General features: G+C 38.8%; 1 protein-coding gene and 1 pseudogene across 5 annotated transcripts in view; one reads left to right on the top strand and one right to left on the bottom strand.

Moving 5' to 3' along the window:
• Gprasp3 (G protein-coupled receptor associated sorting protein family member 3) overlaps positions 1-22,764 on the bottom strand; it is a 140,532-nt gene that overhangs the window by 5,562 nt on the left and 112,206 nt on the right. For 4 of the 5 annotated variants that reach the window (XM_077107427.1, XM_077107426.1, XM_077107425.1 and 1 more), the window contains 2 exons: positions 21,795-21,894; positions 20,389-20,459 (listed from right to left, as the gene is read on the bottom strand). The exons of the other annotated variant lie outside the window; for it this stretch is intronic. The gene's annotated coding sequence lies outside the window, so the exon portion shown is untranslated. The remainder of the gene's footprint in view (positions 1-20,388; positions 20,460-21,794; positions 21,895-22,764) is intronic. 5 annotated transcript variants of the gene reach the window in all.
• LOC143638585 (glyceraldehyde-3-phosphate dehydrogenase pseudogene) lies at positions 1,056-4,271 on the top strand (annotated as a pseudogene).

Genomic DNA, 22,764 nt, shown 5'->3' with positions numbered 1-22,764 from the left:
AACTTCCCATTTACTCTGACCTGCTATTCTCACACATCAAAATATTATTTATAGTGCACCGGGATTTTAAGAAAAATAGATTTTGAATGCCAAAATAAACACCACACCATTAATTTACATGGCCTGTTGCTACGAAATTCTACCATCTTGACCATTTGGTTGTACTAAATTGGGCATGGGAATCTAAATATAGAAAGAAATAAGACAGTGTTGTACTAAAGGCTGATGAACATTTCATTTCAATTTCCTCTTAACTCTCACTGCTCCCATTTCCTAGAACACACCAGACCTACCTCACACATGAGAGACTTTCACATCAACCAGGTGCCTGTGGGAAGCGACAGCACCCAGGACTCAGGGTCCAACAGGCCCCTTTCTGGAACCCGCTGTTGTGACAAAGGCGACCAACCTCCCGCTAAGCCAACTGGGCTGGACAGAGCTTGGACAACAGCCCCTACTCCTGTTCCCGCCCACTGCGGCCTCCAGGGCGCCCCCCAGGCCCCCGCCCCAGCTCCCAAGCCGCCATTTCTCCCTCACAGGCTTCCCCCAGGGCTCTCACCGGACACAGACACAGTCAAGACGGGAAGGAAGTCTGAGAAGCAGCTGCTGCAGTTGGCCTCTGGAAGCTTTGCTGGAGGCTCTCTGGACACCCCGCCCACTGCCCCGACCCAGGCAGGTCACCGCCGCTCCCTCACCAGGGGTCCCCAGGCTCCACACACCCGTCTCAGGGACCGGCTCCCGCCAATTCACTGTCTCCTCGCCGGGCTGCCAGAGTCTGGAGTGGGCAAGCTATCAGCGGGCCACAGTTGAAGACCACCCCTGCGTGCCGCACTTGCCTTCACAGGCTCAGGGCCCAGGACATGGGGATTCCCCTCCTCTCCTCTCCCGTTCTGTCCTCTGGCAGCTCCTCACTGGGACTCCCTCAGCTTTCCGTGCTAGCAGAATTGGCAAGAGGCGCCCCGCCCCCACGCCTCTGCACCAAACCGGGCAGGGGCTGCGCTGGGTGCAGCAAGAACCGCTCGCCTCGAGGGTGTCGGGAAGGGGGGCGGAGGGATATGGTGCGAATGGGCTCGACGCCCCCTCCCAGGCCCACCGTAGTTCCGACTCAGAGGTGGGCGGGGCCAGCGCGAGCCCGGGTCTGAGGGGCGGCTTAGCACCAGCAGCCTCTGTAAGACCCCGCGCACCCTAGCGTGCAGACCACCACCCAGTCTCCCGCGCACCTACTCCTGGTGGGACTGGCGAGAGGGCAGGCGGCTGGGGGCTGCGGGGAATGGTATCAGGAGGTCTGTAAGCGCCGCGCCGGCAGGAGCTGCGGATGAATACCAAAACCTTACCGGTGTGCCTGCCCCCTCCTTCCACTCCCCTTCCTTCCGAGAGGGTCAGGGAAGTGGGTGTCAGGACTGCAGACTGCGGGGCTAGGAGGGACGGACAGGTGACTTCACTACAGACTGACTAGGGGCCTCTGGGATGGCTGTTTCTCCATGTTTTTCCTTTACAGCTTCCTGGAGCCATGAAAGGGAGGAAAGCAACTCCTGTTGTTTAGGAAACTGAGGTGGGGGCTGCCTTTAAAGGCCTTACCTTTGCGCCCTTTTCAAAGGAAGATTGACCTAGACCCTTTGCCCTAAGTGACCTATTACTGCTCTGCACCAACAGTTACTCTTCTGCCACATCTTACTTCAAATGGGAATTCACTTGGCCATTGGGTCATCCCAGAGCTGTCCAAATCAAGGCCTGCTCCACCAGGACTCCCAGGGAGCCATACACTCCTCACCCTGGTGCCCCACTCCTGGATCCCTGTACATTGCTCTGTTAAGAGACCAGTACCCATGTACATTCACAAGACAGATTTCAGCTCCTTTCCTCAACTTTCCCTTTCTCTCAGCCCTGCTTCCTGTTTAATAAATCCATGTGCATTTTTCCTCCTAATTATATACAATTTTTGACACTCTCCAAAGGTGGAGTGTTTGAATTAAGAGTATATATTCCATGAAAGATGGGCACCCTTTTCACTATTTTTCACCACTGTATCCTCAGCTTCTAAGTAGACAGTGGTAAGGAGTTAAGGTGCCTCTGAGTCATGAAAATTCCATAGTACTCTTTATTGTTTTCAGCTCTATGTTAATATTCTATAGCTATGTCTTTATCTGTGATGCCTGTAAACCCAGCACTTGGCCCAGAGTCAGTCACCCAGGAGATTCTTCCTACATAGCTTTTCAGTGGAGAAAGGGAGCAAGAGGCAAATACAGAGATTGTGAGTCAATTCCTGAAGCACACACATTTTAGAAATACTAAGAATACCTCCATTTTAAATTATAAGACACAAAATGGCAGCAAAAATTAATGATTCTTTTATTTGTTAATTTGTATTCCCTTTGGGAGTCCCTCAATCTGACACACCTGTATATGTGATTTTCAAGGTACTGATCTTGTAAGCTGAGCATTCATTCCTTAACCAAAATGCTTGGGAGCAGAAATGTTTAAAGGTTGTGCATCTTTAATCCAAAAATCTGAAGTGCTCCAAAATCAGAAACTTAAGTTTGAAGTATCTCAAGCTTAGTATTTGGAGTATGTGAGAATTCAGATTGAATATGCTGAATCTCAAAGTCTGTCTGAAATACTTCTGGTCCCAAGCATTTTGGATAAGGGATAAGGCATAAAGGATATTCAATCTGTATGTACAAGGACATTCACTAAAAGTATTTCTTATAACAATAATTGTAAACAATCTATATGTCCATCAATAGGGAAAGTAAACTTGTTTGGTACACAAGTTCTATTCTACTTTATTGAGATATCAGAAAGAGTGAAGCAGCTCTCTATATGCTAAAATGGAAATAATTCCAGATCTGATATTAAGTGAAAATGGAAGTTGTAGAGTAATACATATGATTCCTTTTATAGTAATCATGTTTTGTTTAAAAAAAAGATATACACATACATTACATATGTGTGCATATGTATGTGTGGAATGTGTCTATACCAAATTGCTAAGTGATTAGTTCTGGGGAGGCCCTGTTTCACAATCTGCCACATCTCATGCAGTGCCAGTTGTGTTCCTCAGACATAGTGGTGAGGATTGAATGAATTTGACCATATTGGGTATCTGGTCACCAGATATATATTTAATTCTATCAAACTGGATATTGTTGTCATCAATGACACATTCATTGACTTCAACTACATTGTCTATGTGTTCTGGCATTATTCCATCCATGGAAAGTTCAATGGCACAATCAAGCCTAGGAATGTGAAGCTTGTAATCAATGGGAGATCCATCTCCATCTTCCAAGAGCAAGCTCCTGCCAACATCAAAGGGGTGGTGCTGGTGCTGAATATGCCATGGAGTGCACTATGGTGTCTTCACTACTATGGAAAAGGTCAGGGCTCATTTGAAGGGTGGTGCTAAAATGGCATTCATCTCTGCCTCTTCTTATGCCCCCATGTTTGTGATGTGTGTGAACTCCCTCAAGATCATCAGCAATGCCTCCCGCATCACCAACTGCTTAGCTCCCCTGGCCAAAGACACCCATGACAACTTTAGCATTCTGGAAGGACTAATACCCAGAGTCCATGCTATCACTCCCACTCAGACAGTGGACTGTCTCACCAGGAAACTGTGGCATGATGGCTGTGGGGCTGCCCAGGACATCATCCCTGCATCCACTGACACTGCCAATTCCGTGAGGAACATCATTTCTGAACTGAATAGGAAGCTCACTGGCATAGCCTTCATTGTGCCCACCCCCAATATGTCATTCATGAATCTGACTTACCACCTGGAGAAAGCTGCCAAATAAGACATCAAGAAGGTAGTGAATGCCAGGCATGGTGGCACATGCTTGTAATCCCAGAAGCTTAGGTGGCTAGGCAGTAGGACCACATGTTCAAAGCCAGCCTCAACAACTTAGTGAGGCCCTAATCAACTTAGCGAGACCCTGCCTCTAAATAAAATATAAAAAGGGATGGGGATGTGGTTCAGTGGTTAAGCGTCCCTGGTTTCAATCCCTGGTACCAAAAATAAATAAATAATACGAGTTGGTGAAGCTGGCATCAGAGGGCCCCCTCAAGGGCATCCTGAGTTACACTAAGGATCAGGTTGTCTCATATGACTTAAACAGTGATATCCACTCTTCCACCTTCAATCCTGGGGCTGGTATTGCCTCAACAGTCACTTTGTCAAGTTCATTTTCTGGTATTATGGTGAATTTGGATACAGCAACAGGGTGGTAGACTTTATGGTTTATGTGGCATCCAAAGAGTTAGGCCCCTGATCCACCCACCCCAGGAAGAACACGAGAGAAAAAGAGAGACCCTCAGCTGCTGGGGAGACCCTGCCACACAACTCAATCCCTCATCACACTGAGAATCTCACCCCTCTCCCAGTATCCATCCCAGACTCCTGAAGAAGCAGATCGCCTTAGGGAACCCTACTGTCACTTTCTCAGCAATAAAATCCACAGCACCCCAAGAGGGGGGAGAGTGGGAGGGGAGAGAGAGAGAAAAAGAGAGAGAGAGAGAGAGAGAGAGAGAGAGAGAGAGAGAGAATTCTGTTGTATTATTCAAATTCTATAGGGCTAAGAGGTGTAATTCACTTATAAGAACAGAAAAATTATATACTTAAAACACATTTGTAAATGAGATTCTCATGTGCTTTTTTTTTAGAGAGTGAGAGAGAGAATTTTTTTAATATCTATTTTTTAGTTTTAGGTGGACACAACATCTTTGTTTGTATGTGGTGCTGAGGATCAAACCCAGGCCGCACACATGCCAGGTGAGCGCGCTACTGCTTGAGCCACATCCCCAGCCATCTCATGTGCTTTTGATGAATGCATTAGTAGCATAGTGGTTTTAGAACAAGAGAGTGAAAATTCCCTCTTCCTGGTTTGGTTAAACTGTACCTGAGTATTACATGTGAGGATGGTTGTTAACACACTGAGATGAACAATGATGAGGGCACTAGCAAGCATGTCTTCATTTATTTCTACTCCAGTGCTCTACTTTTCTTTATTTAGATGTATGTTTCTAATCATATTATTGTTTCTTCTCCCTGAAGAATTTCTTTTTGGGTATGTGTGGGGAGAATTTACTGGGGACTGAACCCAGGGGTGCTTAAAGACTGAGCACATCCTCAGCCCTTTATTTTTTATACTGAGACAGGGTCTCACTAAGTTGCGTAGGTCCTCAATAAGTTGCGGAGGCTGGCTTTGAACTTGTAATGCTCCTGGCTCAGCCTCTGAGCTGCTGTCTGATAAATTTCTTAACCTTATTTGTTGAGCAGGTCTTCTGGCAATGAATATCCTCCATTCTTATTTGTCTGAGAAATTATTTTTTCTTTGTGTTTGAAGGACAATTCCAGTGGTCATAGAAATGTAGGGTTTAAAAAAATCTAGTTGTAGATGGACACAATACCTTTATTTTATTCATTTATTTTTATGTGGTGCTGAGGATTGAACCCATTGCCTCACCTGTGCTCGGCAAGTGCTCTACCACTGAGCCACAACCCCAACCCAAAGGTTGATGCTTTTCATTTTAAATATTTCACTGCATTTTCTTACTTTATTAGAGCTTTGTAGTTATACATAGTAGTTGGGTTCATCCTCACAAAAACAAACATACATGGAATTTGGTATGTTCGTTCAAATCCTCCCTTCTCCCACCCTATTTCCTCTCATACTCTCTCCCCTCCCCTGTACTCCTTCCTCTACTGTACTAATTCTTTTCACTCATCTATTTATTTATATTTAATTGGTTCTTTTTTACTTATACATAAAGGTAAAATTCCCTAATGTATATTTATATATTTACATGATTTTTTTAATTTAATTTTTTATTTGTTGTTTTTAGATATATACATTACAGTAGGGTATATTTTGACATACACTCTGCCTCTCAATCTCTTTCTTCTATACTACTGATTTCCCTGTATCTTTATGATATCCTATCTTTCCCTCCTCCTTTCCTTTATTTTACCCTTAACTTCCACACATGAGAGAAAACATTTGACCTTTGAGTTTGTGAGTTTGTCTTATTTCACTTAGCATGATATTCTCCATTTCCATTTGTTTACTGGCAAATGCCAAAATTTCATTTTTCTTTATGGCTGAGTAGAACTCTACTGCGTATACATACCACAATTTTCAATCCATTCATCTATTGATGGGCACCTGAATTGATTCCATAATTTAGCTATTGCAAATTGTGCTGCTATAAACATTGAGGTGGCTATATCACTATAGTATGCTGATTTTCAATCTTTTGGGAAAATACCAAGGAGTGAGATACCTGGGTTGTGTGGTGGTTCCATCCCTAGTTTTTTTTTTTTGAGGAATCTCCATACTGCTTTCTAGAGTGGTTGTACTTGTCTGCAATCCCACCAAAAATGTACAAGTGTACCTTTTTCCCACAACCTCACCAGCATTTATTATTGTTTGTATTCTTTCTTTAAATATTTATTTTTTAACTTTAGATGGACACAGTATCTTTATTTTATATGGTGCTGAGGATCAATCCCACTGTCTCATGCATACTAGGTGAGCACTCTACCACTGAGCCACAACCCCAGCCCTGTTTGTATTCTTGATCATTGACATTCTGACTGGAGCAAAAGGAAATCTTAATGTAGTTTTCATTTGCATTTTAATGATTGCTAGAGATGTTGAACATTTTTTTATATATTTGGCCATTTGTGTTTCTTCCTTTGGTAAGTTAGTTAGTTCTTTTGCCCATTTATTAATCGGGTTATCTGTTGTGTTAGTGTTGTTTTTTGAGTTCTTTATATATTCTGGATATCAATCCCCTATTGGAGTAGTAGCTGTCCAAGATATTCTCCCATTCTTTAGGCTATCTCTTGATGTCCTTAATCATTTCCTTAATTGTGCAAAATGATTTTAGTTTGTTGGCATCTCACTTATTGATTCTTGGTTTTATTTCTTGTGCTTTGGGGGTCTTGTTAAAGAAGTCAGTGTCAGCACAAATATGATAGTGTTGACCTTATATTTTCTTTTAGCAGTTGCAAGGTTTCTGGTCTAATCCCTAAGTCTTTGATCCATTTTGATTTGAGTCTCATGCAGGGTGAGAGATAAGGACCTAGTTTCATTTTTCTACATAAAGCTATCCAATATTCCCAGCACAATTTGTTTAAGAGGCTGTCTTTTCTCCAAAATATATTTTGGCACCTTTATCAAGTACCAAAGGGCTGAAGGTATATGGATTTTTCTCTATGTCTTCTATTATATTCCATTGGTTTTCATGTCCATTTTCACGCTAATAACATACTGTTTTTGTTACTATAGCTCTGTAGTATAATTTCAGATCAGATATTGTAATGCCTCATGCTTCACTTTTCATGCTCAGTATTGCTTTGGGTCTCTTATTGTTCCAAATTAATTTCAGAATTTTTTTCTAATTTTGTGAGGAATGTCATTGGTATTTTGATGGGGATTGTATTGAATCTGTACATTGCTCTTGGTACTATGGCCATTTTGATAATTAATTCTGCCTATCCAAGAACATAGGAGGTCTTTCCATTTTTTAAGGTTTTCTTCAATTTCCTTCTTCAGTGTTCCATAGTTTTCATTGTAGAACTCTTGTACCGCCTTGGTTAGATTGATTCCCAAATATTTAATTTTTTGAGGTTATTGTGAATGGAATGGTTTTCCTGATTTCTTCCTTGGCTGAATCAGTCTTGAAATGTAGGAAAGCTATTGATTTCTGGGTGTTGACCTTATATTCTGCTACTTTACTGAACTCATTTATAAGCTCTCGAAGTGTTCTGGTGCAGTTTTTTGGGTCTTCTAGATATAGGATCATGTCATTGGCAAACAGAGATAGTTAGATTTTTTCTTTTCCTACCTGTATCACATTCATTTCCTTCTCTTGCCTGATTACTCTGGCTAATATTTTAAGAACTATATTAAATAGGAGTGGTGAGAGTGGATAGCTTTGTCTTGTTACTAATTTTAGAGGAAATGTTTTTTAGTTTTTCTCCATTTATTATGATTTTGGCTTTGGGTTTGTCATAGTGTTTATGATGTTGAGGTAAGTTCCTTCCATCCCTAGCTTCTCCAGCATTTTTAACATGAATGGGTGTTGGATGTTATCAGAGGTCTTTTCTGCATCTAGTGAGATGAGTGTATGGTTATTGTGCTTAATTCTGTTTAAGTGGTGAATTACATTTATTGATTCATGTATGTTGAATCAACCTTGCTTCCCTGGAATAGAATCCACTTGACCATGGTTTATTATCTTTTCAGTGTGTTTTTCAATGTGGTTTGCTAATATCTTATTAAGAATTTTTTCTTCTATGTTCATCAGAAATATTGGTCTGTAGTTTTCTTTCCTTGACGTATCTTTGTCTGGTTTTGGTATTGGGGCTCCACTTTCTCCTTGCTTACATGGTTTCTGACAAGTCCCCTGTAGATTTTGTCCTTATTCCTCCATATATAAGGGTTTTTCTTGTTTTGTTTTGGTATCAGGGATTGAACTCAGTGGTACTTAACCACTGAGCCATATCCCCAGCCCTTTTTAAAAATTTTGTTTTGAGGCCAGGGTTGTGGCTCAGTGGTAGAGCACTCGCCTAGCACATGTGAGGCCCTGGGTTCGATCCTCAGTACCACATAAAAATAAATAATATAAAGGTTGTGTGTCCAACTACAACTAAAAAATAAATATTAAAAAATTTGTTTTGAAAGAGTGTCTCACTAAGTTGCTGAGGCTGGCATTGAACTTGTGATCTTCCTGCCTTAGCCACCAGAGTTGTGCTGGGATTATAGGTGTGCAACACCATGCCTGGCTACAGGTAAGTTTTTGTTTGTTGCAATATTTTCTTTTTGTTTTTCTGCAGTTTGCATATTATATGCCTAGGTCTCGACTTTTTAAATATCCTGATTGGTATTTTATGTAATTCCTGGATCTGTGGTGTCTCATTATTTTGGAAATTTCTCAGCTGTTATTACTTTAAATATTTCTTCTGTTCGAAATTCATTATTTTCTTTCTGTGTATTCCAACTATGGATATGTTATACCTTTTTAAATTGTCCTCCATTTCTTCAAAGTTTTGTTCTGTTTTTTTTCTTATTTTTTTCTTTTTGAATTTCAATGTGGGAGTTGCTGTTGCTCTATCTTCAAGCTCACCATTCTTTCCTCACTTTGTCCAGTCTATTGTTGACACCATAAGGTTATCATTCATTTCTGTTAGTGTTTTTGAGTTTTAGCATTTAATTTTGCTTCTGTATTTCTGCTTACTTTACATTGCTCATCTTTTTCCTTGCATGTTGTCTGTTTTATCTATTATAGCTGTTAATGAATTAAACAGTTATTTTAAAATCCCTCTCTGATAATCAAATATCTGCATTATATCCGAGTCTGGTTCTGATGCATGTTTTGTATATTCAGACTATTTTGTTTCTTATCTCTTAACATAACTTGTAGTTTTGTGTTGAAAGCTGAGTATTATGTATTGGATAATGAGAACAGAGGTATATAGATCTGTGGTGGAAAGTTTTATGTTAAGCTGGTTAGGAGTTTGGCTGTGCTTAGTGTTTATGGTAGCTACAGGTGGCAGAGACATCAAATTCCTCTAGTGTCCTTGTTTCTGTCTCCCCTCTTAAATTTGGACCTCCCTAAAATTTCCTTTGAGAGCTTGCATCTTGCAGTTCTTTTAGCTGTTAGCCACTATGATTAACTAAAGACTTGTTAGCATGATGGTAAAGTGTGAAGGAGAGGAAGTATTTTATAATAATTTGATTAAATTCAAGGCTTTTGTGGGGCCTGTGTCCTGACACTATGACTTTCACAAGATATTTTTTTAGTTTCTTTCTCTCCCTTTCATAAGACTGGAAGCCTTTAAGGGGCTGGTGTAGGAGGAATGCCTTTCTTCCACTGGGATAAGGCTCTCTCCATTGCAGAATAGGCTTTTGTTTTGATAAATGTACTGGGTATATTTCACAAGCATACAATTTCCTTCTCATGGCCAGTGCCATTAGGGGATCTTTGTGGGATCTTCACTGTAAGAATATGGTAAATTTTCTGGAGGTAAATCCCATAAAACTGTGGGGATCCCTCCAAGACTACAGGTCTCTAGAAATTTATCATTCTCATAGTATTCCACATTCAGTCTGAAGCAATTTGTCAAAATTACCATTCAAGTGTTTTTACCTGAATAGTAAGAAATGAAATCTCCAGCAGTTTTTGTCCTATGTAAAGAGAGTTTGTGTTCTCTGAATTGGTGTAGCCAATTAACTGCATGACTTTAGCTCTTTGGTGGGTCTAAGAAAAACAGTTCATTCTCAGATTAATAAAATTTTTTCCTCTGGTTGTTATGCACAGGAACAATGACTTCCAAGATTGTCACATGTCAGAGAGAACACAGGAATTTGGCTGTGGACTTCACAAGGGTAGCTAAAGACCAGTGAATATAGCTGTTGTCTTCTTTTCAGTTGGTTGTTGGATGTAGGAATAAAGTTGCCCTTGAAACCCCAGCTGCTCCCCAAATATTAGCTCTTTTCTCTCCTAGGTGCAGGAAATTTGTGTAGCTCCCTGAACCTGTCATCATAGTCCCAAAATTCTTACCTCAGAATGCAAGTTGGAATTTAGACCTAAATCAAAATTCCTGGTGGTGAGGTCTAAGAAACCTTGACTTAATTCAGGGAGAAAAAAAGTAATCTCTGTCACCACCACCACCAGAAAGCAGTGCATAATACTACTACAATTTACACTTTATATTAGTTGCCTATGATTGTTAGGTGCTTGCTTAGACTTAAAAGAACAGTTTCTGAGCTCTGGAAGTACTTTGTAAAGGGAAGTAGCATAATATATTAGGGAGTACCCAGACTTCAGAGTCAGGAAGTACAAAGTTTGAATATAGACTTTGCCACAGGCTTTTGCTTAGTAATTTTTGTAACTTTAGTAAAGAATACTAATGTCTTTATAACTCAGTTCTTTCATCCTTAAAAGAGACTGGTAATACTAAATACTACTTCACAGGATTCTTATGCACACTGAGAAAAAAAGTATCTGATATACTGTACCACCTTAAAAGAACTAGTATTTCTAGATCCTTTTTTGGGGGACAGGGCACAGGGACTGAACTCAGGGGCACTCAACCACTGAGCCACATCCCCTTCTCTATTTTGTATTTTATTTAGAGACAGGATCTCACTGAGTTGCTTAGCTTTTTACTGTTGCTGAGGCTGGCTTTGAACTCAAGATCCTCCTGCCTCAACCTCCCAAGCCACTGGGATTACAGTTGTGTATCACCATGCCCAGCTATTTCTAGATCCTTTAAAAATTCTGATCTATTCATATCATAAGATAGCTTGGGAAAGCAGGAAAAAAGGAATGAAAACTCCATGGTGATTTATAGGGGTCATAACAGCTAAGACATTGTCACTGTGGTCTTTGTTGTTATAACCTCAGTGTTTTGTGTACTGTTTTGCTTACCATAACCCCTTACTAAATAAACATCGTTTTTGCTTAAATATACCTCCCAACTTCTTGTAGCCATGTGCCAAAGAGGCTAATCTCAGTTCCAAGGGTAAGCCTCTTTGTTCTAGGAGCATTCTATCCCTGGGTTACTGTCTGATTCATGGTGGGGAAGTGATCTAACTCTGATATAAATAAATGAGACATTTGGGGAGGATTACAGAAGTATTTCTGAGGAAAGTCTTCTAATTCATAAGAAAAGAACATTAGAAAAGACTGTTTCCTCTTCTTCCTTAGGAAGTTGCTTGAGTCTTGGAATTGTTGCAGTCATCCAGTCATCCTACCAGCTTTAGGATGGAATTTAACATTGTAAATGGCAGAAGAAAGAGATGGAAAAAAATCCAATTTCTTAGATGAATTAAATAACCATTAAGGCTACCCTATTTCAGTATTTCCAATTGATATTTCCTTATTAAGTTAGTTTTACTTGACTTTCTAGTTATGTGAAAATGGAACAATCCTGAGTGACACATATGTTCGGGTGCAAAATAGCTCTTAAATGAGTAATAGCTGTGGATTTCTGCATGTCAGTGAGTATATACCTCTATAGTGGCAAAACTTGCATTTAGACATAAAAGGAAAACTGTAGATTCTGAACATCATACCTAATGATTTTTAGAAGTCTGTCAACTGTGTTTTCTGCTCCAGATTGAAAACGAAAGCTTCAGGTAGAGCCCAAACTCTTATGATCTGGAGGGTCCAGAAGTACATTAAATGCTTGAGCTCATAGATATGCATAGACTTAATTCTGAGAATCACTGTGTGAAAGTATACCCTTATAGAAACATAAAAAATATAAAGGTATCAGAAACTATATGCTTTCGGCTCAGGGGACTGTACTAAGGTTGAAAAAGATAAATTCTTAGTGTCAATAGTGAGCATGTTTGATTAATTTTCTCCAGGTTCACTAAGCAACACTGATAATAGAAAGAGGTAGATACTTGATATTTTTTGAAAGTTGGTGTTTTGTCAGGACAGCGGAGCCAGATGCCAGAGAATGAGGTAGGAACATAGTAAAACAAAATGTACTGAGCTGAGCATGGTGATGCACACTTATAATCCCAGTGGCCTGGGAGGCTGAGGCAGGAGGATTACCAAGTTCAAAGGCAGCCTCAGGAACTTGGTTAAACCCTGTTTCAAAATAAAAAATAAAATGATCTTGGGATATTGCTCAATGGTTAAGCACCCCTGGGTTCAATTGCCAGTACCAAAACAAACAAACAAACAAACAAAACACACACATACAAAAAAAACCCCCAGCATTCTATAATGGGACATTAGGTTGGGAAGGAAGGAAAATATGGAGTGGCTAATACATAGTGAAATGGGAAAAAGGAATAGGACGTCTAACAATTTTCAGGGTTAAGTTTTTTTTTTTTTTCAAAATGATGAACAAAGTACTTTGCTACAACTTGTAAGGAAAAGAAAATCTGATTAATATAATAGTGACAATGATAATTAAAGGTTTTCATGATAACTAGCATTACAGGAGTATAGACATAGTACAGTGATAATGTACAACAGCTCCAGATTCAAACCTCAAATGATTGCTACCCAACTCAGTAAGCGTGGCCAAGTTAACCAGTCTTCACCTCAGTTTCTTCATATATAGAATGGGAACAACAGCATCAACCCCCATAAGTTAGTTTTGAGGATTAAATAAATTAACACATTTATAACCCTTAGAAGAGTGCCTGATACATTGAAAGTACCCAATAAGAATGAAAAAGAAATGTATAGACTTATATACCTGATGGACACTGATGCAAAACTCCTGAACAACATATCAAACTGAATTCAACAACATATTATAAAGATAATTAACTATGATCAAGTGGGATTCATCCAAGGCACACAAGAATGGTTCAACCTGTAAATCAATAAACATAATATATCACTGAAACCTATAAAAACACTGATGAAGGAATTTAAGAGGACCTAAATAAATGGAAAGATAGCCTCTGTTCATGTAATGGAAGAATTAATATAGGTAAAATCTTCATACTTCCCAAAACAAAAAAAATCCTAAAATTGATATGGAACCCTAAACAACTCCAAATAGCCAAAGCCACCTTGAGCTTTAAAATATACTACACAGCTATAGTAACCAAAACAGCATGACACTGCCATAAAACCAGACACACAGGCCAATGGAACAGAGTACAGAACCTAGAAAGAAGCCCACGCATCTATAGTCAACTGATTTTCGACAAAAGTGCCAAGAACATACATTGGTGAAAGGACAGTGTTTTCAATAAATGTTTCAGGGAAAATTGGACATTTGCATATAGAAAAATGAAACTACACCCCTATCTCTCACCATATACAAAAGTCAACTCAAAATAGAGTAAGAATCTAAATGTAATATATGAAAATACTAGAACAAAATGATTTTTAAGACACCAAAAGCAAAGGAAGAAAGCAAAAATAGACCAATAGGAATATATCAAAATAAAAAGCTTCTATGTGACAAAGGAAACAGAGTGAAGATATACCCTACAGAATGGGAGAAAATATTTGCAAACTATACATCTGAGAATGAGTTAATATGCAAAATATAAAAGGAATACAAAAACTCACTAGCAAGAAAATAAATGACCTGATTTTAAAATGGTCAAAAGACCTGAATAAACATTTCTAAAAAGAAGACTAAAAATGGCCAGAAGGTATATGAAAAATGCCCAGTATCGCTAATCTTCAGGAAACTGAAATAAAAAACAGTAAAATATCACCTCATTCGAGTCAGAATGGCTATTAACAAATGACAAAAAAAAAATAATGCTGACAAAAATATGCAGAAGAAAGGAACCCTCGCAAACTGTTGGTGGGAATGTAAATTAGTACAAGCATTATGGAAAACCATATGGTGTTTCCTCAAAAAGTTAAAAACATCAGTACCATATGATACAGCAAACCCACTATTGAGCATACATCCAAAGGAAATGAAATCAGTATGTTGAAGAGATAAATGCACTACTATATTTATTGTAGCATTATTACCGAGATAAGGAATCAATGTAAGAATCCATCAATAGAATAACATATAAAGAAATTGTCTCATATGTATACAGTAGAATACCATTCACTTATAAAAAGAAGGATATCCTATAATTTGTAACAACCTGAATGATCCTGATGGGCATTATGGTAGTAGTGATAAAAGCCAGGCACAGAGGCTGGGCTTGTAGCTCAGTGATGGAGCACTTTCCTAGTGCATGTGAAGCACTGGGTTCGATCCTCAGCACCACATAAAAATAAATAAATAAAGGTATTGTGTCCATATACAACTAAAAAAAAATTTTAAAAAAGCCAGACACAGGCGTGGCGCAGTGGTGCATGCCTACTATCCCAGTGGCTCAGGAGGCTGAGGTAGGAAGATCGTGAGTTCAAAGCCAGCCTCAGCAACTTAGTGAGGCCCTAAGCAACTCAAGGAGATCCTGAAAGCCAGCCTCAGTAACTTAGTGAGGCCCTAACCAACTCAGGTAGACCCTGCTTCTAAATAAAATACAAAAAAAGGCTGGGGATGTGGCTCAGTGGTTAAGTGCCCCTGAGTCCAATCCATGGTACAAAAATTAATTAATTAATTAATTAATTTTAAAAAACCAGGCATAGAAAAAGAGCTATTAATGCTTTCATCCTTATGTGAAATCTAAAAAAAGTTGATCTCATAGAAGTTGTAAGAGTAGAATGGTGGTTACCAGAAGTTAGAGTGACTAGCAGGGAGAGAGTTAGAGAGATATTGGTCAAAGGACACATAATTATAATTAGGAGAAATAAATTCAAGAGATCTTGTGTATAGCTGGGTAAATGTTGGTATATTGTATTCTTGTAAAATACAAAATGGAGTAAACGTTAAGTTCTCACCAAAAAATTATAACTAAGTGAAGTAATTCATTTGTTCACTAGCTAGATTCAACCATTATGTAATGTATATATACTTATATATGTTGTACATTATAAATACATATAATTTATATATTATTTTAAAAAGAAAATGATAACCGAGATAGATTTTAAAAATCTTTAAATATATCACACTGTTGAGCTAGGCATGGTGGTGCACACCTGTAATCCCAGCAGCTCAGGAGGCTGAGGCAGGAGGATTACAAGTTCAAGGCCAGTGTCAGCAATTTGGTGAGACCCTTAGAAACTTGGTAAGACCCTGTCCCTAATAAAACATAAAAAGGGCTGGGGACATGGCTCAGTGGTTAAATGCCTCTGGGTTCAATTTGCAAGCCCCCTCCCCCCCCCCCGGCATCACACTATTTAATAAAAAAGAAAGGACCCAGTAAATCTTAATATTGTTATATGAAGTAGTGAAAAGTTTAGGTTTTGTAGTCAAACAGACTATTTTGAATCACAATTCCAGAGTCTGAGCTCTTTTCCTATGCTTCCTGTCTTCCAACACTAGTTCTGTATTATTTATAAAAAGATTTCAATACATGGTATAAAAAAACAAGTGCTAAATTAAGGGACTAGGATGCAGCTCCACGATCGAATGCTTGCCTGTCATGTGTGAGGCCTTGGGTGCAATCCTCAGCATCAAAAAATAATTAAGTAAATAAATAAAAAGGAAGAAAGGAAGGAAGAAGTGCTAATATAAGGGCAAATAAAATAATGAGGAAGTACATAGGATGGAGGAATTAATTCCTACCAAGGGGCAAGGGACAAGGGACAAGGATGAGGATATCAGTAAGAACTCAAAACAGGCCATGGCATTTGAGCTGAACCTAAAAGGATAAATCTGTTATCAATGGGCATAAAAGAATTCTAAGAATATTATGGATTGTTGGGGACAGCATGGGGAAAGGCACAAAAATAGTGAAATACACAGTATAGTTGGGAAACAGACTATGGCTTGAATGTGGGCAAAGTGAAGCAGGACCTAGATATTAAGGTGAGGGATTTAAGAGTGAATGGCTCTTTAAATGTTTTATCACATTATAGTTCTGCCTTGAGTTGGAAAACTGTTTTGGAAGATAGAGAAGAAAGGCAGAACTGTATAGAAGGACGAAGGATCTTGAAAACCTTGATAGGGAATCTGGAGGTATTTTATAGATGAGATCCCATTGAAGATTGCTCTTTTGAAGTTGATGGCAGGGTCAAGAATTGGTGGGTAATAACATTCCATGTATATAAGAAGACACCTTTCTTTTATTCATGACTAGAAAGATGACAAATCCTCTCTAATTGTATCCTCAGGCAGCAACATTTTAGGTCAGGCAACATCTGAACTGACCCTGATATATTTGTTACATGAAATAACACAGTATTTATCCAAAAAGGGGGAAAAACAGAAGGCTATGCAAATGTTGAAATTTTTATTCCAACCATACTCCAGGAAAAATGTGATGGATGATCCTTGCCCCCTACAAGTCTTACCCAAGGAGTTATCAGGACAGAGACAACTATCTGTATGAGTGCACACACAAACTCACCTGGTCTTTTAATTGAGAAAGAAAAATTCAATAGGTATGAACTGGTTACATACCTGTTCCTAGGTATACAAAGGCCAGGCCACAATTTGAACTTACCTGAATATAAATATAGTACCCACAACAGGATTTCCACAGTAAGGAATTGCTGGTAAAACTAGATAGGTATATAGATATATAGGTATAACTAGATAGGTAGGTTGGTAGGTAGATAGACTTTCAAAATCTAAGTTTTAAGTATATGACACAAAAACATACACTGCTTATTCACATGTAGGACATTGGTAGGCTCTGCCTCCTTCATTGATATAGGATATATAAGATCAGAGGCAGGCTTTACATTTATTAATTCAGGAGTGGCTGCTAAAACTATGGTCAATGACACCATTGATTTGACACAACTACCCAGATATCATCATTCCATACAGCTTTAAGGGCATAGTCAACAGAAATATTTCCCACATTTAAATCAGACTCCAACAACAATTATCAATTCCCATACTTCTGACAGACAAGGTACAATTAGGGATGACCACATCTTCAAATTTCATAATTCACTAGAACAATTCACAGAACTCACTAAAAATGTTATACTTGTGTTTATAGTTTTATTATAAAGGATACATGTAGGGCAAAGTGTGCAAAGGCCCTCACTATAGCTCCCATGCTCTATGTGGAGTCAAGAAACATCACCTTCCCTGGGTAATGTTATGTTTACCAAACAGGAAGCTCCACTTAGCCTTGAAATTCAGTTTTATTGGGATTCATTACACAAGCACAATTGACTAAATCATTTTCCATTTGATTGAACTAATACTCTTCCCAACTATTCTCCATGGAGGTTTGGCTGGTCCAAATTTCCAACCCTTCAATTACAAGGGTGACCAGCTCACAATCTGAAACTATCTATAAGCCTGCCATAATTCATTTCATTAGCATAGCAATGACACTCCTATCACTCAGAAATGTTTGAGACTATGGAAACATTAATTACCCTGATTTTATCATTACACATTGCTTTTCATTATTATCACCAAAATATCTGACAATAATACTTCAGAGGAAGAAAAGTTTATCCGGGGGGCTAATGGTGTAACAGTTCTCAGTTTATGGTCAGTTAACTTCACTGTTCTGAGTCTGAGGTGAGACAGAACATATTAGGGAAGGATATGGTAGAGGCAAGATGCTCAACTCATGGCAGCCAAAAAGCAGAAAGAAGAAAAAGCAAGGAGCCAGGACAAAATATAGCACCCTAAGGCATGTTCCAGTGACCTACTTTCTCCAGCCACACTCACCCATCTACAGTGATGGGTGGGTTGGGAAACAGACTATGGCTTGAATGTGGGCAAAGTGAAGCAGGACCTAGATATTAAGGTGAGGGTTTTGAGAGTGAATGGCTCTTTAAACGTTTTAAGTGTTTTATCACATTCTAATTCTGCCTTGAGTTGGAAAACTATTTTGGAAGATGGAGAAGAAAGGCAGAACTACACCTAATAGTCCATTCAAATTATTAATCCATAAGATAGATTAATGCACTGATGAGGTCACAGTTCTAATCACTGCCCAAAAGTCCCACCTCTGAACCTTGCTATATTAGGCATCATGCTTTCAACACATGAACTTTTAGGGGGACAATTCAGATCCAAACAATAACAAATATGCAGAATTATTACAACTAAATTAAAAAATAAAAGTAACAAAGGAGGCAGGAATATTTGTACCCAGTTATGGGCATAATTCCCAAAACCCTTGTAATTTCCTTATTGGTAGATATATGCAATAGAACCATCTTTTATTATCATAATTTGTCTTGGTTCCCTAGTTTCTGACACTAGAACTTCTAAGGCCTCAGGACTCCTGGAATCTCTGGTGAGGTAAGATTAGTATACTGATGAGATAACTGTGACTGGACCCCCTAGGTAACTACAGGATAGGGCTTGCCACCAGAAAGCCCAAAACATGATTAGAGGGTTGGATTGTTCAGTTTCATACTCTCACCTCCAGGGACAGGAGAGGGACTGGAAACAAGAGTTAATCACCAGCAGTCAATGATTTAATCAATCATGTCAATATAATGTGACTTATATAAGAACCTTAAGTGATGGATTTTCAAGCTTCCAGGTTGGTGACTTCATTCATGTGCTAGAAAAGTGGTGCACCTCAGCTTCATAGGGACAGCAGCCCTTACGCTTGGGACCCTTCCATACCTTGTACCACCTCATCTGGCTTTTCATTTATATTTTTATAATGAACTGGTAATAGTAGGTAAAGTGTTTCTCTGATTTCTGTAGACTTTGTAGCAAATTATCAGTCCTAAGGATGACTGTGGGAACTCCTAATTAGTACCCAAGTCAGGCAGAATTGTGAATAACCTGAGAAGATTCACTATCTGTGTTTTCTAAAGTTGAGGGTAATCTTGTGGGACTGAGCCCTTAACCAGTGGGGTCTCCCATAACCCTGGGTAGTTAGTTATTAAGTTGTAGGGTACTTAATTAGTATCCTCAGAGAACTGGAAAACTACATAGTGTGAAGAACCCACACATTTTATATCAGAAGTGTTATGAGCAGAGGAATAGTTTTATTTCATTTGGTATCCAGTGGATGCATTGAGGTGGGGGAGATAGAAAGAGGACAAGGAAGTATTAAGTGACAGCTACCTAGGATGGATCCAAAGAAACAAGTCCTCTAAGAAATAGGCAGAGAGCAAAACAGTGAGGAAGGAACTTATAATGTTATCAATGAAACTGTTTCTGTAGGTAGTCCCAGGAAGATCATCCTCTCAGGCCCAGGACAATAGGAACAGGGAGCCTTGCATAGATCAGCAACTTTGTGTTCCTAAATGGGAGAGAGCTGCTGCATGAGACAGAGACCCAGGAATCCTCTTGGGGGTTGAGAAGTTTGGAATACTCCAATGAGATATCAGATGTGAAGAGCCCATAGCAGCTAGGTTCCTTCCTCTTAAGCCTTGTTTCCTCTCCCTTTCCATAGGTCCACACAGCTTGAGGTTCATTCCTTCCTTGCAACCCCAGTCAGCTGGAACCCTGAAGCAAAAGGAAGATGTGTTCCCCTCTCTTCCCACCACCCCTCTCCCAGTGTTAAGTTGATCTCAGCTATCTCCATGGCCTGAATACTGTCACTAAGGAAATTGACAGACAGCAGGAGTACTGACATGATGAAAGAAGTAAGAGTGGTAGCATAGCTCACAGTTCTCATTCCTAGCACTGCCTTTCCTGATCCAGAGCTACAGGGGTTCACAAATTGTCACTTCACTGTTTTCCCTATCTGGGCTCCTGAATCCAACTCTGTCCATATACTCACCTGTTCCATCCACACACAGGAAACACAGTAGAGAGCCTGGGAATGGGGGAGTTCAGAAGGAAGGAGGGAGTGGGAGAGTCCAAGGTATTTCAAGTACCAACCCTAGTCTCAGCGACTACCTCCCAAGGATGCCATTCCCTGGTCTTGCACCCACCTCCTCCAATAGCAACTGCTGCTTCTCTGCACGGATGCTTTCTGCAGGATGACTCCCCTTTTCTTGAGCTCCTGGACAAAAGACAGATCCGACTGAGATGTTTGCGATTGGCTGAGGGATTGTTTCCTCTACCGACAAATGATGTAATTCTGATCACCTGAGAAATTTAAGCTACTGATACATGCAGAGACACCTCCTCACCCATTTTCTACCCACCTAATTACACCGACACTCATCCAATCTGTCTCATTTGCCAGGTGTGTGTCATTCCTGTTCTTTCTCCATGCAAATAAACACAACTCTGTCTGCCCATGCAACATTCTGGCCACACAACCCACTGTCTGCCTCACATGCCAAAGCAGCCAGGTTGATGGCAGCTCTGCAGCTTTGATGGCAGAATCTTTATGCTTCTGGGGTTGAGCTATTTGCTAGAAGAACCTGAAGCTCCTGACCTTGGGGAAGACAGAGAACTGGAAGAAAGGCTGGATTAGAAAACCAAATTTTGAGTCCTAGGCCTGGACCTTGCTCTCTAGGAGCACTCAGCTAGGGAGAAATGTTCCATAAGGATTTGGGAGGTGAACTGATTTTCGGTATTTTATATAATTAGAAGTATTAAAACAGAGACGTACATGAACTGACAGATGATCTGTTGAAAAAAATTCATAAGCAAAACATTCAGCCTCTAATTTCCACCACAAAATAATCATGTTAATATTTGCAGTTTGCAAATAGAAGCTAAATTGCTACTTTGCCCTACTTCTATTCACCTTTTTATGATAGTCAGGTATAGAAAATTTTGTTGGACTGTCAGGAAAATTATACAAGATTTGAATAAAGTCAACATAGATTACTGGATATTGTTTCAGTGCAGTGCTGGGTTTCACTTTCTATTGATTAAACTATTTTTCAACTTTATAGAGGTTAATGTTAAATTGTAGATATTTTGTTCAATAGATATATAAATTATGTGTCCAGTGGTACGATAACATTAAATGTTACAATTTATTGCCCTGTAAGATATTAACCAGTTTTATACTTAACTCAGCAATCTTATCTTATTCTAATATTTATTAATTTCCTATGAAAGAAATATATTTTGCTTATATCTTTATATTGTGTACATTGTATACACACACATCTCCTTTAACCATTTTCTTGATCTCAGTTGTTCGTTGTGTTGAAAAAAATTTTAATTTAAATGAGTCATAATTTTCTTTTTGAAAATTGACAGCATCAGACAAATAAGAAGTAATATTTTTCCATATCTAAAAATAATAAAACATTTGATATTTTCCACAAGTTTTGATTTCCTCTCTAAACCACTTTTATTTCTGATGTTTGTAATTATTCTGTCTGAATGTATGATCTTTTTTATTGTGGCATAATACACATAACATAAAACTTACCCATTTTAACCATTTTAAAGTGTACAAGTCAGTGAAATTAAGTATATTCTCAATGTTGTTCAATCATCATCACTGTCTAGTTCCAGAACTTTGTTGTCACCTAAAAAGGAAATGTTATGATTGTTTGAATGTAATAATCATGTGCAAAAGTTATCTTTGTACCATCAAGAGACTAATGTAAACTTATCAGCTGTGATTTTTCTTTAAAACATTTCATATAAAAAGCTAGTTTTTCTGAAACCACATCCATTTACTTTTCTGTTATTTTACCTCTAAAAATGACTTATTCATTTATATAACTCAATTCTTGCATGTCCACCTGTAAGTTGAGGCACTAGATATAAGCATATTGATTTTTTAAATTTCCTCAATGCCTGTCTCTGAGAATTTTTCCATGATATATTTTATTCCAGACTGTGGAACATATGAAATTGCTTAATAAGTCATATTGAAGTTGCATAGAAATTGTATTTATATACATTTAAAAACTGGATCTAATTTTCCATAGATAACACCACATTGTTACCTAGTTTACTGAATATAAAATTACCAATGTCATTTAATATCAATAAATCAATCCACACATAACTATTTTAATGGCTGCATGGTATTTTCTGAACACTTTCCTTGGACTAGGATCATAAATGATAATCCTATACCTGAGCCCATTTAGTTGCATCTTTCTTTCACTCTTTATGTGGCATTGAACTAACACCTGTCCTTTGAATTATAAAATGCAGATTTGGTTTACTCAAGTCCCCAAAACTGACTTTATCCCATCTTTTCAACTGTATTACTCACTGAACTCCTTCACTTAATTCAGGCTTATTGGGTACACTCATGCTATTTGAATGTTTTCCAATCACACTTTCCTTCACACCATCATGGCCCACTTTCTAAGAATGATTTGTCTCATCCTATCCTTCATTGACTAATTTTACTGGGTCCCTCGTCTCTGAAGCATTCTTGC

The sequence above is a fragment of the Callospermophilus lateralis genome, chromosome X, assembly GCF_048772815.1.
Source record: "Callospermophilus lateralis isolate mCalLat2 chromosome X, mCalLat2.hap1, whole genome shotgun sequence".
In the NCBI taxonomy this organism is placed as follows: Eukaryota; Metazoa; Chordata; class Mammalia; order Rodentia; family Sciuridae; genus Callospermophilus; species Callospermophilus lateralis.
This window is presented reverse-complemented; position numbering and strand designations above follow the sequence as displayed.